At 48.5% G+C, this 18,999-nt stretch overlaps 1 protein-coding gene across 1 annotated transcript in view; it reads right to left on the bottom strand.

Annotated features, from left to right (window-relative positions):
- The window catches only part of LOC139268220 (phospholipase A2, minor isoenzyme-like), a 54,947-nt gene extending 49,290 nt beyond the window's left edge, over positions 1-5,657 (bottom strand). The window contains exon 1 of the mRNA XM_070886271.1: positions 5,490-5,657. The gene's annotated coding sequence lies outside the window, so the exon portion shown is untranslated. The remainder of the gene's footprint in view (positions 1-5,489) is intronic.
- Between the last annotated feature and the right edge of the window lie 13,342 nt (positions 5,658-18,999).

Genomic DNA, 18,999 nt, shown 5'->3' with positions numbered 1-18,999 from the left:
CCATCATCAATAATAAATGATAAAAACATCAATAAATCAACCAATAAAATCAAAAAAAATTAATAAGAAATAATTTTTTTTTAAATCAATAAATAAAACATTTTCTACTTACCGACTGCAGCAACGGGAGCCCTCCAACAGTGTGCTGGGATGCCCCCTGCCCCCCAGTGTGTCTCTGTCAGTGTCTCTATCTCTCTGTCTGTCTGTCTGTGTGTCTCTCACTCTCTGTCTGTTAGTGTCCGTGTTTCTGACAGCGAGGGGTGGAGGGGAGGGGGAGGATGGGGAGGGGGGGAGGGGGTGTAGTGGGGGAGAGGGGGTGTAGTGGGGGAGAGGGGGTGTAGTGGGGGAGAGGGGGTGTAGTGGGGGAGAGGGGGTGTAGTGGGGGAGAGGGGGTGTAGTGGGGGAGAGGGGGTGTAGTGGGGGAGAGGGGGTGTAGTGGGGGAGAGGGGGTGTAGTGGGGGAGAGGGGGTGTAGTGGGGGAGAGGGGGTGTAGTGGGGGAGAGGGGGTGTAGTGGGGGAGAGGGGGTGTAGTGGGGGAGAGGGGGTGTAGTGGGGGAGAGGGGGTGTAGTGGGGGAGAGGGGGTGTAGTGGGGGAGAGGGGGTGTAGTGGGGGAGAGGGGGTGTAGTGGGGGAGAGGGGGTGTAGTGGGGGAGAGGGGGTGTAGTGGGGGAGAGGGGGTGTAGTGGGGGAGAGGGGGTGTAGTGGGGGAGAGGGGGTGTAGTGGGGGAGAGGGGGTGTAGTGGGGGAGAGGGGGTGTAGTGGGGGAGAGGGGGTGTAGTGGGGGAGAGGGGGTGTAGTGGGGGAGAGGGGGTGTAGTGGGGGAGAGGGGGTGTAGTGGGGGAGAGGGGGTGTAGTCGGGGAGAGGGGGTGTAGTCGGGGAGAGGGGGTGTAGTCGGGGAGAGGGGGTGTAGTCGGGGAGAGGGGGTGTAGTCGGGGAGAGGGGGTGTAGTCGGGGAGAGGGGGTGTAGTCGGGGAGAGGGGGTGTAGTGGGGGAGAGGGGGTGTAGTGGGGGAGAGGGGGTGTAGTCGGGGAGAGGGGTGAGTAGGGAGGGGGCATGAGAAGGGAGGGAGGGGATGGGGGGTGAGAAAGGAGAGAGGGGAGGGGGGAGAAGAGGTAGGAGGAGGGAGGGGAGGGGGGAGAGAAGGGAGGGAGGGGAAGGGAGGGGGGAAGAGAAGGGAGGGAGGGGAAGGGGGGAGAGAAGGGGGGAAGAGAGAGAGAAGGGGGAGAGAGAGAGGGAGAGAGAGAGAGAGAGAGAAAGAAAGAAAGAAAGGAGAGGGAGGCTGAACGGGCCGGGCCCGGCCAGGCCCAAGACTTCGAGCTTAGACTTACCGGATTGACAGGTAGGTGGCGTCGGGTCCGGGGGGGTCGGGAGCGCGGATTGGGGGCGGAGATTGGTCAGGGGGGGGGCAGGAGATCGCTCGGGAGCGGAGGTCGGTCAGGGAGGGGGGGGGGGAAGGTCGGGAGCGGGGGAAGCGGAGGTCGGGTCGGGGGGGGCAGTCCGGTGGGGGGGTGGGAGCGGGAGTCAAGTCGGGTCGGGTTGGGTCGGGTCCGGGGGCGGGGAGCGGGAGTCAAGTCGGGTCGGGAGGAAGCAGGATCTGGGCGTGGGAGGAGCCTTATTCACGCAGCCCTAGTGAGGCCATTGGGCCAGGGTTAGGGGCTGCGTGCTTCGGGCCCCTCCCACACAGCTTTGGGCGCCTGGAGCTACTGCACATGCGCGCCCACTGTACCGCACATGTGCAGAGGTCCCGGCACTGTTTTCAGCGCAGGGACCTGGCTCCGCTCCCTGCAGCTCGTGCTGCGCCGCGCCGAGGGCCAGAGGACCAACAGGGAGCCGGAGAATCTGGAAGTTTTTTTTAGGCGCACTTTGTGGCGCGAAAAACGGGTGTCCAGGTCGGGGCTGCGCCGTTCTAGGCGTGGCCCGAAACTTGGGCCCATAGAAACATAGAAAGTCGGTGCAGGAGTAGCCCATTCAGCTCTTCGAGCCTGCACCGCCATTCAATAAGTTCATGGCTGATCATTCCCTCAGTACCCATTTCCTGCTTTCTCTCCATACCCCTTGATCCCCTTAGCCGTAAGGGCCATATCTAACTCCCTCTTGAATATATCCAATGAACTGGCATCAACAACTCTCTGTGGCAGGGAATTCCATAGGTTAACAACTCTCTGAGTGAAGAAGTTTCTCCTCATCTCAGTCCTAAATGGCCTGCCCCTTATCCTAAAACTATGTTCCCTGGTTCTGGACTTCCCCAACATCGGGAACATTCTTCCCGCATCTAACCTGTCCAGTCCTGTCAGAATCTTATAATTTTCTATGAGATCCCCTCTCATCCTTCTAAACTCCAGTGAATAAAGGCCCAGTTGATCCAGTCTCTCCTCAAAAGACAGCCCAGCCATCCCTGGAATCAGTCTGGTGAATCTTCGCTGCACTTCCTCAATAGCAAGAATGTCCTTCCTCCGATTAGGAGACCAAAACTGTACACAATATTCCAGGTGAGGCCTCACTAAGGCCCTGTACAACTGCAGTAAGAACTCCCTGCTCCTATACTCGAACCACCTAGCTATGAAGGCCAACATACCATTTGCCTTCTTCACCGCCGACTGTACCTGCATGCCCACTTTCAGTGACTGATGAACCATGACACCCAGGTCTCGTTGTACCTCCCCTTTTCCTAATCTGCCGCCATCCAGATAATATTCTGCCTTAGTGTTTTTGCACCCAAAATGGATAACCTCACATTTATCCACATTATACTGCATCTGCCATGCATTTGCCCACTCACCGAACCTGTCCAAGTCACCCTGCAGCCTCTTAGCATCCTCCTCACAGCTCACACCGCCACCCAGTTTAGTTTCATCCGCAAACTTGGAGATATTACACTCAATTCCTTCATCTAAATCGTTAATGTATATTGTAAAGAGCTGGGGTCCCAGCACTGAGCCCTACGGCACTCCATTAGTCGCTGCCTGCCATTCTGAAAAGTACCCATTCATCCCGACTCTCTGCTTCCTGTCTGCCAACCAGTTCTCTAGCCACGTCAGTACATTACCCCCAATACCATACGCTTTGATTTTGCACACCAATCTCTTGTGCGGGACCTTGTCAAAAGCCTTTTGAAAGTCCAAATACACCACATCCACTGGTTTTCCCTTGTCCACTCTGCTAGTTACATCCTCAAAAAATTCCAGAAGATTCGTCAAGCATGATTTCCCTTTCATAAATCAATGCTGATTTGGTCTGATCCTGTCACTGCTTTCCAAATGCGCTGCTATTTCATCCTTAATGATTGATTCCAACATTTTCCCCACTACTAATGTCAGGCTAACCGGTCTATAATTACCCGTTTTCTCTCTCCCTCCTTTTTTAAAAAGTGGTGTTACATTAGCTACCCTTCAGTCCATAGGAACTGATCCAGAGTTGATAGACTGTTGGAAAATGATAGCCAATGCATCCACTATTTCTAGGGCCTCTTCCTTAAGTACTCTGGGATGCAAACTATCAGTCCCCGGGGATTTATCAGCCTTCAATCCCATCAATTTCCCGAACACAATTTCCTGCCTAATAAGGATATCCTTCAGTCCCTCCTTCTTACTATACCTACTGTCCCCTCATACAATTGGAAGGTTATTTGTGTCTTCCTTTGTGAAGACAGAACTGAAGTATTGGTTCAATTGGTCTGCCATTTCTTTATTCCCCATTATAAATTCACCTGAATCCGACTGCAAGGGACCTATGTTTGTCTTCACTAATCTTTTTCTCTTCACATATTTATAGAAGCTTTTGCAGTCAGTTTTTTTTTAATTATTATTGTTTCATTTGGCAGTCTAGTACAGTAGTGGAGTATGGTAGTATATTATATTTATTATGGTAATTTAGCACGGTAGTTTAGAATTGTAATTCAGTATAATAGGTTAGAATGATAATTTAGCAGTAGATATTGAATGGTAGGTTAGTAGATTGGTATAGCACTGTTGTACAGTACGGTCATTTAGTTCAGTAGTTTACTATCATACTTTAGTCCAGACGATTATTTTGATACTTGAGTGTGGGTGTTTACTGCTCTTCAGTATGGTAATATAGTACAGCAATTAGTGGTTTAATCTAATACCTTAACGTAGTAGTTTAGTTTTGTAAAGCAGTTCAGTCTTATAGTTTTGTTTTATAGTTTAGTACAAGTTATTATAGTAGTTTAATATAATAGTTGAGTGCGGTAGTTTAGTATAGTAGATTAGGATAGTAGTTTGGTGTGGTTCTGCGTTATGGCAATTTGGTATAATCATTTAGTGTAGTAGGTTGGCAAGATAATTTAGTATACTTTAATTTAGTAATTTGATATGCTAGTTTGAAATGGTATGTTTTCAAAGTTCACTTGAGTATCAGAGCATTTGAAATAAAAACTCTTTCTCTGATGTTATGGCACGTTCTTGCACGGAGAAGTTTACAATACAAGAGAAGGTCATTCAGCCCGTCGCGTCTCAGGTCAGCTCTTTGCTACATGAATCGAAAGCCATCTCCCCTTCACCGCTCTCTCCCCGTAGCTTCTTCGGCTTCAAATAATTAAACAGTATTTTGTAAAAGATGAAATGTTCTGTCTCCACCACTCCCTGTGCCAAAACATTCCATACTCCACAAACCCTCGGTGTAACAGTACTCAGACCGTGCTCAAACCAATGTTTGCTACACATTAATCATTACTGTTGTACTCTATGCCCATATTTATCAACCTAAAATTCTATTGGTCTTTTTATAGCTTTACCTCATCATCATAGGCAGTCCCTCGGAATCGAGGAAGACTTGCTTCCACTCTTAATATGTTCTTAGGTGGCTGAACAATCCAATACGAGAGCCACAGTCCCTGTCACAGGTGGGACTGACAGTGGTTGAGGGAAAGGGTGGGTGGGACAGGTTTGCCGCATGCTCTTTCCGCTGTCCGTGCTTGATTTCTGCATGCTCTCGGCGACGAGACCCGAGGTGCTCAGCGCCCTCCCGGATGCACTTCCTCCACTTAGGGCGTTCTTTGGCCAGGGACTCCCAGGTGTCAGTGGGGATTTGCACTTTATCAGGGAGGCTTTGAGGGTGTCCTTGTAACGTTTCCTCTGTCCACCTTTGGCTCGTTTGCCATGAAGGAGTTCGGAGTAGAGCGCTTGCTTTGGGAGTGTCGTTTCTGGCATGTGAACAATGTGGCCTGTGAACAATGTGGCCTGCCCACCGGAGCTGAGCTTTAACTACCTGCATATTTATTTACCTAGATTTTTGAACGATATATTTATAGCCCTCGGTCTCTCTGTTCATCCACACCTTCAGTGCTTTTCCATTGCATGCATATTCCCATTTCTTGTTTAGCCTCCTAGAATGTATTACACCTCACACACATCCACATTAAATTCTGCCTGCCAGAATTAAAATCCATACGCACTACAAGGGGGATTATAACCCTGTACACCCAGTGGAAACCAGGCAAGCGGCAGTTAGAATCGCCTGGGAGAATTACCTGCCAGAATCCTGCTCCCTTCCTGTAGTCTTCAATTTTAATCTGCTCTTCTAACCTGTTTCCCACATTACAACAAGTATTTCATTGGCTGTAAAGCGCTTTGAGACGTCCGCTGGTCATGAAAGGAGCTATACAAATGTAAGTCTTTTTTTTTCTGAGCAGGCAGCAAGGACACCAGTGGGGTCCTCTTTAAATATGCAGATTAGGCTCCTATGACATCATCGGGACCTGACGACTATTTTAACGGGCAGTTTGAACAGGGATGCTGGTGTGCCTTTCCCGCCAGCTAAAACTGGAGCCAGAAGAGGTACGTTTTTTTTAAAAACTATATTTAGTTTCCTTGTGCAGCCAGGAGAAGCAGGAGTGCCCCTCTGGGACCCAGAAGGAAAGTTTAGGCTTCCCCTGCCCTGGGCTCCCCTCTCTTCCCGATCGCAAAGCCCTACCAAAACCCCCTCCCCCGAATTACCCGATTGCCGGAGACTGTTCCTTCAACAACAACAACAACTTATATTTATATAGCACCTTTAATGTAGTAAAACCCAAGGCGTTTCACAGCAGTATTACAAAACAAAACAGATAAATTTGACACCAAGCCACATAAGAAGAAATGAGGGCAGGTGACCAAAAACTTGGTCAAAGAGGTAGGTTTTAAGGAGCGTCTTAAAGGAGGAAAGAGAGGTTGAGGGGCAGAGAGGTTTAGACAGGGAGTTCCGGAGCTTGGGGCCTAGGCAACAGAAGGCACGGCCACCGATGGTTGAGCGATTGTAATCAGGGATGCTCAAGAGGGCAGAATTGGAGGAGCGCAGACATCTCGTGAGGTTGTGATGCAGAAACAGATGACAGAGATAGGGAGGGGTGAGGCCATGGAGGGATTTGTAAACAAGGATGAGAATTTTGAAATCGAGGCGTTGCATAACCAGGAGCCAATGTAGGTCAGCGAGCACAGGGGTGATGGGTGAGCGGGACTTGGTGCGAGTTAGGACACGGGCAACCGAGTTTTGGATGACCTCTAGTTTACGGAGGGTAAAATATGGGAGACCAGCCAGGAGTGCGTTGGAATAGTTAAGTCTGGAGGTAACGAAGGCACGGATGAGGGTTTCAGCAGCAGATAGAAACATAGAAATTTACAGCGCAGAAGGAGGCCATTTCGCCCCATCGTGCCCGCGCTGTAAGGTTCTGCAACACCACGGAGACATGTGGCAGGGAGAATGGGAAGATGCCATGTTTAAAACTGCAGCCAACAGACTAAACCGCGAAGGATGATGGGACTCTGGCCACCCTGTACAGTAACAGACAATGTTGCAGGGACACAGAACCGGACGGGGGATGAGCCAGCTACCGTAAGGGGGAAGAATGTACATTCGGTTCTTCCAGGAAAATGGATACAAGGCAACTTTATATTTTAAAAGGACCTTTCTCTAGCTTTTCGTGTAAAACCCTCACAGAAGAGACAACATGTCCAGGCCAAATCTCCTCAGTAATATACAAGGCAACATAAGGGGTGTCAGTTTGAATAATTAAACAAAGGCCCACAGGTCGGATGTAATCATTTTGGCCAGCCCAGACAGAGTGGCACCTCTGTCGAGATAGTGAACAATTCACCCCATCAGCGAGCGACAGGATACAGGAGGTGTGGCTAATCTCCCATTCCAGACAGATCGATACACATCGAACTGCCATTCACACCCCATTTTAGTCAAGGAGGACCCAAGACAATGGCATGCAGTTTTGGCACGAAGATGAACGGACTATAAGAAAAAGCTGCAAAAACACACAAGGGGGAGTTGGAGGTTGGAGGTTTTGGAGTTTAGAGGTTGGAGGTTGGAGTCAGCTTTTGCATTGAGTTGCAGAGTTGAGTTAAGAAGGTGGGAGTCAGTTTTCGTTGTGGTTGAGTTGAGTTAAAGGGGAGTTGAGTCAGGTCTTCACAGGGCCCTCACTCTGGGGAAGATGTGCTTAACTCCAGCAGCTTTTTGCTTAGGAGCCAACCGAGAGGCAAATAGAAGAAACCGACGCAACATCGAGGAGGAAAACCGAACCGACCAACAACGTAAAACCCACTCCAGAGGGACCCCGAGCTGAAATAAGTGCCCCCAGAACCCCGGAGTTGATAGGATTGTGAGTGTAGCCCAAACCCCCTCACAGACTCAATTTAGGATAGGAATTGGTAAGAAGGGTGGAAGTGGGAGGTGGGGTTGTGTGTGGGTGGAATGTTTCAACCTCTTATCTTCCCCTTTCCTGTTGCGAGAATTTTTTGTGTTGTTGAGTGAGATTGTGCCATTACTGCTATTTACGACCTCTTCCGCTGCCCTCTATCTTCGTGTTCACTATTCTAAATAAACAACATTAGCCATTTTGCACTCTTACCCACTATGTCTGGTGCCTCATTACTCACCCATCCTCATAAATCGCACGTACAGAACCTCAGGGGAGTGTGGATTTGAACCCACGCCCCAAGCTCCCCTTACAGCGCCGGCCGACAAAGAGCCGCACGGCCCTTGGTCAGCAGCCCTAAAGGTTACATATAAACCTATGAACAATGGCAGAAAGGAAAAGAGCACCCAGCCCAACCAGTCCGCCTCACAAAACTGCGACATCCCTTACACTGAAACATTCGACACTCAACCCCAACCAGAGCCATGTGATCTCCTGGGAGAGGCAAAAAACAGATAAAAACCCAGGCCAATTTAGGGAGAAAAAAATCTGGGAAAATTCCTCTCCGACTCATCCAGGCGATTGAAACTAGTCCAGGAGATTACCCTGGCTGTATTTGATTCCCTGCAGTACTTACCATTATATCTGCGCCATCCAACAAGAGGTCATCAAGTCGAATCCCAATTGCCAGCTCTAGGTCCGTAACCCTGCAGGTTACGGCAATTTAAGTTGATAAGCTGAGGAAGGGCGGAGGTGGGTGATGTTACGTAGGTGGAAATAGGTGGTCTGAGTTATACCACGGATATGTGACCAGCAGCTCATTTCAGGGTCAAATATGATACCAAGGTTGCGAGCAGTCTGGTTCAGACTCAGATAGGTGCCCTGCCAAAGGCCTCCTGCCGACAGATATTCCGCTCCGAAAAAGACACCCCCTTGGGGCCTTTTCTGGCCGGACTCCTCTTGCCCGCTAGTCTTACCTGGCGGGAAAGCCACACTGCATCGCTGTTCAGGCCACCAGTTAGAATAGCAATCAGGTCCCAATGACGTAATTGGCAGCGAACTACGAAGTAGCTGGTTGGTGTTTAAGTAAATTTTACTAAGTAAATTAATTTAAGGGTTAAGTCATGGCAGGAGAGCTCGGACCCGTGTCATGCTCCTCCTGTGCTTTGTGGGAAGTCAAGGATGCTTCCAGTGTCCCTGACTACTATGTGTGCAGGAAGTGTGTCCAGCTGCAGCTCCTGACAGACCGCATGACGACATTGGAGCTGCGGATGGACTCACTCTGGAGCATGCGCGATGCTGAGAATATTGTGGATAGCACATTTAGTGAGTTGGTCACACCGCAGGTAAGGGTTAGGACAGATAGTGAATGGGTGACCAAGAGACAGGGCAAGAGCAGGAAGGTAGTGCAGGGGTCCCCTGCGGTCATCTCCCTCCAAAACAGATATACCGTTTTGGATACTGTTGGGGGAGATGACTTACCAGGGGAAGGCACCAGCATCCAGATTCATGGCACCATGGGTGGCTCTGCTGCACAGAAGGGTGGGAAAAAGAGTGGGAGAGCTATAGTGATAGGGGACTCTATTGTAAGGGGAATAGATAGGAGTTTCTGCAGCCGCAACGGAGACTCCAGGATGGTCCGTTGCCTCCCTGGTGCAAGGGTCAAGGATGTCTCGGAGCGGCTGCAGAGCATTCTGGAGAGGGAGGGTGAACAGCCAGTTGTGGTACATGTAGAAACCAACGATATAGGTAAGAAGCGGGACGAGGTCCTACAAGCTGCATTTAGGAAGCTAGGAGTTAATTTAAAAAGTAGGACCTCAAAGGTAGTAATCTCTGGATTGCTACCAGTGCCTTGTGCTAATCAGAGTAGAGGGAGCAGGTTAGTTAGAATAAATACGTGGCTTGAGCAGTGCTGCAAGAGGGAGGGATTCAAATTGCTGGGACATTGGAACCAGTTCTGGAGGAAGTGGGACCTGTACAAAAGGGACGGTCTGCACTTGGGCAGGACTGGAACTGATGTCCTAGGGGTAACATTTGCTAATGCAGTTCGGGAGTGTTTAAAGTAATATGGCAGGGGGATGGGAACCCATGCAGCGAGATAGGGCGAAGTAATATGGAGTCAGAAACAGATGGTAGAAAGGTAAAAAGCAATAGTGGACGGCCGAGTAAACAAAGGCAAGAAACAAAAAGGGCCACACTACATCATAATTCTAAAAGGACAAAGGGTGTTAAAAAAACAAGCCTGAAGGCTTTGTGTCTGAATGCAAGGAGTATCCGTAATAAGGTGGATGAATTAACTGTGCAAATAGATGTTAACAGATATGATGTGATTGGGATTACAGAGACGTGGCTCCAGGATGATCAGGGCTGGGAACTCAACATCCATGGGGATTCAACATTCAGGAAGGATAGAATAAAAGCAAAAGGAGATGGGGTAGCATTGCTGGTTAAAGAGGAGATTTAATGCAATAGTTAGGAAGGATATTAGCTTGGATGATGTGAAATCTATATGGGTAGAGCTGCAGAACACCAAAGGGCAAAAAACGTTAGTGGGAGTTGTGTACAGACCTCCAAACAGTAGTAGTGATGTTGGGGAGGGCATCAAACAGGAAATTAGGGGTGCATGCAATCAAGGTGCAGCAGTTATCATGGGTGACTTTAATATGCATATAGATTGGGCTAACCAAACTGGAAGCAATACGGTGGAGGAGGATTTCCTGGAGTGTATAAGGGATGGTTTTCGAGACCAATATGTCGAGGAACCAACTAGGGGGGAGGCCATCTTAGACTGGGTGTTGTGTAATGAGAGAGGATTAATTAGCAATCTCGTTGTGCAAGGCCCCTTGGGAAAGAGTGACCATAATATGGTGGAATTCTACATTAGGATAGAGAATGAAACAGTTTATTCAGAGACCATGGTCCAGAACTTAAAGAAGGGTAACTTTGAAGGTATGAGGCGTGAATTGGCTAGGATAGATTGGCGAATGATACTTAAGGGGTTGACTGTGGATGGGCAATGGCAGACATTTAGAGACCGCATGGATGAACTACAACAATTGTACATCCCTGTCTGGCGTAAAAATAAAAAAGGGAAGGTGGCTCAACTGTGGCTATCAAGGGAAATCAGGGATAGTATTAAAGCCAAGGAAGTGGCATACATATTGGCCAGAAATAGCAGTGAACCCGGGGACTGGGAGAAATTTAGAACTCAGCAGAGGAGGACAAAGGGTTTGATTAAGGCAGGGAAAATAAAATATGAGAGGAAGCTTGCAGGGAACATTAAAAAGGACTGCAAAAGTTTCTATAGATACGTAAAGAGAAAAAGGTTAGTAAAGACAAACGTAGGTCCCCTGCAGTCAGAATCAGGGGAAGTCATAACGGGGAACAAAGAAATGGCAGACCAATTGAACAAGTACTTTGGTTCGGTATTCACGAAGGAGGACACAAACAACCTTCCGGATATAAAAGGGGTCAGAGGGTCTAGTAAGAAGGAGGAACTGAGGGAAATCCTTATTAGTCGAGAAATTGTGTTGGGGAAATTGATGGGATTGAAGACCGAAAAATCCCCAGGGCCTGATGGACTGCATCCCAGAGTCCTTAAGGAGGTGGCCTTGGAAATAGCGGATGCATTGACAGTCATTTTCCAACATTCCATAGACTCTGGATCAGTTCCTATGGAGTGGAGGATAGCCAATGTAACCCCACTTTTTAAAAAAGGAGGGAGAGAGAAAACAGGGAATTACAGACCGGTCAGCCTGACATCAGTAGTGGGTAAAATGATGGAATCAATTATTAAGGATGTCATAGCAGCGCATTTGGAAAGAGGTGACATGATAGGTCCAAGTCAGCATGGATTTGTGAAAGGGAAATCATGCTTGACAAATCTTCTGGAATTTTTTGAGGATGTTTCCAGTAGAGTGGACAAGGGAGAACCAGTTGATGTGGTGTATTTGGACTTTCAGAAGGCTTTTGACAAGGTCCCACACAAGAGATTAATGTGCAAAGTTAAAGCACATGGGATTGGGGGTAGTGTGCTGACGTGGATTGAGAACTGGTTGTCAGACAGGAAGCAAAGAGTAGGAGTAAATGGGTACTTTTCAGAATGGCAGGCAGTGACTAGTGGGGTACCGCAAGGTTCTGTGCTGGGGCCCCAGCTGTTTACATTGTACATTAATGGTTTAGACGAGGGGATTCAATGTAGTATCTCCAAATTTGTGGGTGACACTAAGTTGGGTGGCAGTGTGAGCTGCGAGGAGGATGCTAAGAGGCTGCAGAGTGACTTGGATAGGTTAGGTGAGTGGGCAAATGCATGGCAGATGAAGTATAATGTGGATAACTGTGAGGTTATCCGCTTTGGTGGTAAAAACAGAGAGACAGACCATTATCTGAATGGTGACAGATTAGGAAAAGGGGAGATGCAACGAGACCTGGGTGTCATGGTACATCAGTCATTGAAGGTTGGCATGCAGGTACAGCAGGCGGTTAAGAAAGCAAATGGCATGTTGGCCGTCATAGCGAGGGGATTTGAGTACAGGGGCAGGGAGATGTTACTACAGTTGTACAGGGCCTTGGTGAGGCCACACCTGGAGTATTGTGTACAGTTTTGGTCTCCTAACTTGAGGAAGGACATTCTTGTTATTGAGGGAGTGCAGCGAAGGTTCACCAGACTGATTCCCGGGATGGCGGGACTGACATATCAAAAAAGACTGGATCAACTGGGCTTGTATTCACTGGAGTTCAGAAGAATGAGAGGGGATCTCATGGAAACGTTTAAAATTCTGACGGGTTTAGACAGGTTCGATGCAGGAAGAATGTTCCCAATGTTGGGGAAGTCCAGAACCAGGGGTCACAGTCTAAGGATAAGGGGTAAGCCCTTTAGGACCGAGATGAGGAGAAACTTCTTCACCCAGAGAGTGGTGAACCTGTGGAATTCTCTACCACAGAAAGTTGTTGAGGCCAATTCAGTAAATATATTCAAAAAGGAGTTCGATGTAGTCCTTACTACTAGGGGGATTAAGGGGTATGGCGAGAAAGCAGGAATGGGGTACTGAAGTTGCATGTTCAGCCATGAACTCATTGAATGGCGGTGCAGGCTCGAAGGGCCGAATGGCCTACTCCTGCACCTATTTTCTATGTTTCTATATTTCTATGCGCCGGCCAGTTGCTGCTTCCTGCCGGTTTTGGGCGAGTATCTAACCAGGGACATGTGGTGAGGCCTGGGAGTTCAAAAAGTCAGGCCACATACTGCCACCCCATTAAAATTGGGGCTTACATCAACTCTATTCCTTTCGAGGAAGCCCCAGTCTGCGAGGAAACACCAGCAACAGGGGCCATAAAAGGCGAGCAGCCCCTGGACAGCGTGGTGACTGGCCCACTTCAGAGAGCAGCATGAGCTGGTGCAAGAGGGCGACTGGATTGGAAATTATCAAGGTCGAGGTCGGTGATTGGAGCATAGGCAGGTACAGCAGGAGCAGCTAGGGATCATGGAGCGACGTGATCGGGGCCCAGGAGAGGCACGATTTTGGAGCCCAGAAGAGACGAGGGCCCAGGGGCAGCACGGGCCAGCCCTCACTGCGATATGTGTGCGCACTAGGCCCGTGCAGTAGAGTTGTCACATGCCATTTCCCCTGTATTCCTAACAGCTTTAGGATGGCCTGCATTACCACTCCAGTGAAATGAGTCCTTTGATCTGATTCCACTATCGGGCAGTCCCCATCGAGAAAATACTTCTTGCACCAGAATCTTTGCTGTAACTGCGGCGGTGGCCGCCCTACAAGGAAAAGCTTCTACCCATTTTGTAAAGAGATATTAACACCAAGCAATATTTATTGCCTCTGCCTGAGGTGGGCAGTGGCCCTATGAAATCTATCTGTATAGACTGCCATGGCCCCTCTACCCTCCTTGTGTGTCCCAACGGAGCCTTCCTCTGGTGGGAGTCTGGATTGTTTGTGGCACGTACCAGACAATTCTGACAATAATCCCTTACATCACTTCTAAGCCCAGGCCACCATCTCATGGCTTCTACTTTATTCCATGTCGCTTCTGGTCCTGGATGTCCAGCCCCTGGACCCCCATGTGCTAGCTGCAAGAATTGTTCCCTGCAGTGCCCTGGCATGATCCAACTGTCTCCCTTAAACGGGATTCCCTGCCTTACTGCTATGTCTGCAGCTCCCAAAGGTCCCGCTACAGATTTCCTGCCTATCTTGTCCCTAATCACTGCTCTAAGGTCTGCATCCCATAGCTGAGCCTGTTTAAAATTAGGTGGCAATGGTACTTTGGGCACTTCTCTGTCTGGTACAGTCATAATCTGTCCACAGTGATATGGGTCCCAAGGTGTCCCTTCTCCTGCCCGTGTTTTGGCCAGCGAGTCTGCTTTCTCATTCCCTTTCCACTTGGTCTCTGTCTTAGAGTGAGCTTTGACCTTTTGGATGTAGTAATCCTTCTGGTCCCTACCCGTGACGTCCAAAATGACTTTTAACAAAGGAGCCGTCACCAACGGCTTTCCATCTGAGGACTTAACCCCTCGCCTAGCCCATATGGCTAAATACACTGTACAGGAGTTACAAGTGAACATGGAGTCCGAACATATCGTATCGGGAGTTGGGAATTTGTTAGGGTGTGTGACTACGTACGCTACAGCTGTCAGCTCGGCCTGCTGCGCACTTAAAGTGTTGGGGAGTTTTATGGCTTTCTCTATCCCTGCCTCAGGATCGTAAATACCACAGCCTGTTTTTCTCTCTCCGTTTATTACTGAACTAGACCCGTCTATATAGATGTCCCTGCCTGTCGGGTGTTCCCCTGCTCTGAATCCCACATCTACATCCCACACTCCTTCCACTGAACACACGTGAGCTGTCCCCGGATAAACCAGCTTCAGGGCTAGCTTTGGTTCTCCTAGCCTCTCGAGCTTCAGATCTAACTGAGTAAGCAACAATGTCCAGCGAGCAATCCTGTTACTGCTCACTGTCCCATCTTTCATTCTACCGTCCAGTAACATTTGTGGTGGGGAGTGACAAGTCAGTAAAGTTACTGTAGCTGACCCTGTAAGTGACCGAAAATGTTTTACTGCCCAAAAGGTTGTTAACAGATGTCGCTCGCAGTTTGAAAAGCTCTTTTCAACTTCGGTGAGAACCCGGGAGGCGAAGGCCACCGGTCTCAGCTTGCTGTGTCGCTGGAGTAATACTGCACTCAAACTGTCCCCAGTCGCTGCTACCTCCAGACTAAAGTCCTGGTGGAGGAGTATTTTCTGGAGTGTATTAGGGATGGTTTTCCAGACCAATATGTCGAGGAACCAGCTAGAGGGCTGGCCATCCTAGACTGGGTGATGTGTAATAGAAACATAGAAACATAGAAAATAGGTGCAGGAGTAGGCCACTCGGCCCTTCGAGCCTGCACCGCCATTCAATAAGATCATGGCTGATCATTCCATCAGTACCCCTTTCCTGCGTTCTCTCCATACCCCTTGATCCCCTTAGCCGTAAGGGCCATATCTAACTCCCTCTTGAATATATCCAATGAACTGGCATCAACAACTCTCTGCGGCAGGGAATTCCATAGGTTAACAACTCTCTGAGTGAAGAAGTTTCTCCTCATCTCAGTCCTAAATGGCCTACCTCTTATCCTAAGACTATGTCCCCTGGTTCTGGACTTCCCCAACATCGGGACATTCTTCCCGCATCTAACCTGTCCAGTCCCGTCAGAATCTTATACGTTTCTATGAGATCCCCTCTCACCCTTCTAAACTCCAGTGAATAAAGACCAAGTTGATCCAGTCGCTCCTCATATGACAGCCCAGCCATCCCTGGAATCAGTCTGGTGAACCTTCGCTGCACTCACTCAATAGCAAGAACGTCCTTCCTCAGATTAGGAGACAAAACTGAACACAATATTCCAGGTGAGACCTCACAGAGGCCCTGTCCAACTGCAGTAAGACCTCCCTGCTCCTATACTCAAATCCCCTAGCTATGAAGGCCAACATACCATTTCCCTTCTTCACCACCTGCTGTACCTGCATGCCCACTTTCAGTGACTGATGAACCATGACACCCAGGTCTCGTTGCACCTCCCCTTTTCCTAATCTGCCGCCATCCAGATAATATTCTGCCTTCGTGTTTTTGCCTCCAAAATGGATAACTTCACATTTATCCACATTATACTGCATCTGCCATGCATTTGTCCACTCACCTAACCTGTCCAAGTCACCCTGCAGCCTCTTAGCGTCCTCCTCACAGCTCACACCGCCACCCAGTTTAGTGTCATCCGCAAACTTGGAGATATTGCACTCAATTCCTTCATCTAAATTGTTAATGTACATTGAGAAAAGACTAATCAACAATCTTTTTGTGCGAGGTCCCTTGGGGAAGAGTGACCATAATATGGTAGAATTCTTTATTAAGATGGAGAGTGACACAGTTAATTCAGAGACTAGGGTCCTGAACTTGGGGAAAGGTAACGTCGATGGTATGAGACATGAATTGGCTAGAATAGACTGGCGAGTGATACTTAAAGGGTTGACGGTGGATAGGCAATGGCAAACATTTAGAGATCACATGGATGAACTTCAACAATGGTATATCCTTGTCTGGAGTAAAAATAAAACAGGGAAGATGGCTCAACCATGGCTAACAAGGGAAATTAAGGATAGTGTTAAATCCAAGGAAACGACATATAAATTGGCCAGAAAAAGCAGCAAATCTGAGGACAGGGAGAATTTTGTAATACAGCAGAAGAGGACAAAGGGTTTAATTAGGAGAGGGAAAATAGAGTATGAGAGGAAGCTTGCCGAGAACATAAAAACTGACTCCAAAAGCTTCTATAGATATGTGAAGAGAAAAAGATTAGTGAAGACAAATGTAGGTCCCTTGCAGTCAGATTCAGGTGAATTTATAATGGGGAACAAAGAAATGGCAGACCAGTTGAACAAAGACTTTGGTTCTGTCTTCACGAAGGAAGACACAAATAACCTTCCAGAAATACTAGGGGACCGAGGGTCTAGTGAGAAGGAGGAACTGAAGGATATCGTTATAAAGCAGGAAATTGTATTAGGGAAATTGATGGGATTGAAGGCTGATAAATCCCCGGGGCCTGATAGTCTACATCCCAGAGTACTTAAGGAAGTGGCCCTAGAAATAGTGGATGCATTGGTGATCATTTTCCAACAGTCTATCGACTCTGGATCAGTTCCTATGGACTATAGCTAATGTAACACCACTGTTTAAAAAAGTAGGGAGAGAGAAAACGGGTAATTATAGCCTGACATCAGTAGTGGGGAAAATGTTGGAATCACTTATTAAAGATGAAATAGCAGTGCATTTGGAAAGCAGTGACAGGATCTACAGTGTATGTAGGCACCTTTAGTAATGACTTCACGAGGCAGGGTATGATACTTAAACTGTGCAGACCTGTAGTCCTTTATTTGCAACTCCTGAGTGCAGACAACAAGCTGTGTGTTCCTTTTTTATACTGGGTTACCTGCAGTGTGCAGGTAACCCTTAGGTCTCCAGCAGCAGCACCCTCTGGTGTACAGGTAAGGTATGTACAGTGTAAGTGTACATTCAGTGTTGCATAACAGTGTTACAGACATCACACAGTAAACAGGCATGCATACACAACAGGATCGGTCCAAGTCAGCATGGATTTATGAAAGAGAAATCATGCTTGACAACTCTTATGGAATTTTTTGAGGATGTAACTAGCAGTGTGGACAAGGGAGAACCAGTGGATGTGGTGTATTTGTATTTTCAAAAGGCTTTTGACAAGGGCACAAGAGATTGGTGTGCAAAATCAAAGCACATAGTTTTAGGGGTAATGTACTGACGTGGATAGAGAACTGGTTGGCAGACAGGAAACAGAGAGTCGGGATAAACAAATCCTTTTCAGAATGGCAGGCAGTGACTAGTGGAGTGCCGCAGGGCTCAGTGCTGGGTTCTTTACAATATATGTTAATAATTTAGATGAAGGAATTGAGTGTAATATCTCGAAGTTTGCAGATGACACTAAGCTGGGTGGTGGTATGAGCTGTGAGGAGGACGCTAAAAGGCTGCAGGATGACTTGGACAGGTTAGGTGATTGGGCAAATGCATGGCAGATGCAGTATAATGTGGATAAATGTGAGGTTATCCACTTTGGGGGCAAAAACATGAAGGTAGAATATTATCTGAATGGTGGCAGATTAGGAAAAGGGGAGGTGCAACGAGACCTGGGTGTCATGGTTCATCAGTCATTGAAAGTTGGCATGCAGGTACAGCAGGTGGTGAAGAAGGCAAATGGTATGTTGGCCTTCATAGCTAGGGAATTTGAGTACAGGAGCAGGGAGGTCTTACTGCAGTTGTACAGGGCCTTGGTGAGGCTTCACCTGGAATATTGGGCCCAAGTTTCCACATGATTCGCGCCTGATTTTTAGGAGCAACTGGTGGAGAACGGACTATTTTAGAAATCTCAATTCTCCACATTTTTTTTCTGCAGTTCTAGTCAGGTAGAACAGTTCTAGTTTAGAACAGAATTTTTTCTTCAAAAGGGGGCGTGTCCGGCCACTGACGCCTGATTTGAAAGTTTCCACAGTGAAAATGTACTCCAAACTAAAGTAGAATGGAGCAAGTGAAGATTTTTGTAGAACTGAAAAAACCTGTTCTACACATTAAAAAATCAGGCGCAGGTTACAAATTAGGCGTCCAGAATGAGGTGGGGGGGAGGGGGGGGGGAAGGGAACTCATTAAATTCGACAATAAATCCTTATTTATACTTCTACAAATATTATACAAATAAATCCAACCTGAATAAACATTTATAAGTCAAGAAAAGATTAAATAAACCATCTTCCTACCTGTGTGAAAGTGCTTCAGCCAGGGAGAATTCTGCAGCCGTTCGTGCCGCTGAGCGGGAGGGGGAAGAGAGAGGGAGGGAGGGAGGGAGGAGAGAGAGAGAGGGGGGAGGAGGGAGAGAGAGAGAGGGGGGAGGGAGGGGGAGAGAGAGAGGGGGGGGAGGGAGGGGGAGAGAGAGAGGGGGGGGAGGGAGGGAGGGAGAGAGAGGGGGGAGGGAGGGAGAGAGAGGGGGAGGGAGGGAGAGAGAGAGGGAGGGAGAGAGAGAGGGGAGGGAGGGAGGGAGAGAGAGAGAGAGAGAGAGAGAGAGAGAGAGAGAGGGGGGGAGGGGAGAGGGAGGGAGAGAGAGGGGGGGGAGGGGAGAGGGAGGGAGAGAGAGGGGGGGAGGGGGGAGGGAGGGAGAGAGAGGGGGGAGGGGGGAGGGAGGGAGAGAGAGGGGGGGAGGGGGGAGGGAGGGAGAGAGAGGGGGGGAGGGGGGAGGGAGGGAGAGAGAGGGGGGAGGGAGGGAGAGAGAGGGGGGAGGGGAGAGAGGGGGGGGAGGG

The sequence above is a fragment of the Pristiophorus japonicus genome, chromosome 8 (genome assembly GCF_044704955.1).
Source record: "Pristiophorus japonicus isolate sPriJap1 chromosome 8, sPriJap1.hap1, whole genome shotgun sequence".
NCBI lineage: Eukaryota > Metazoa > Chordata > Chondrichthyes > Pristiophoridae > Pristiophorus > Pristiophorus japonicus.
This window is presented reverse-complemented; position numbering and strand designations above follow the sequence as displayed.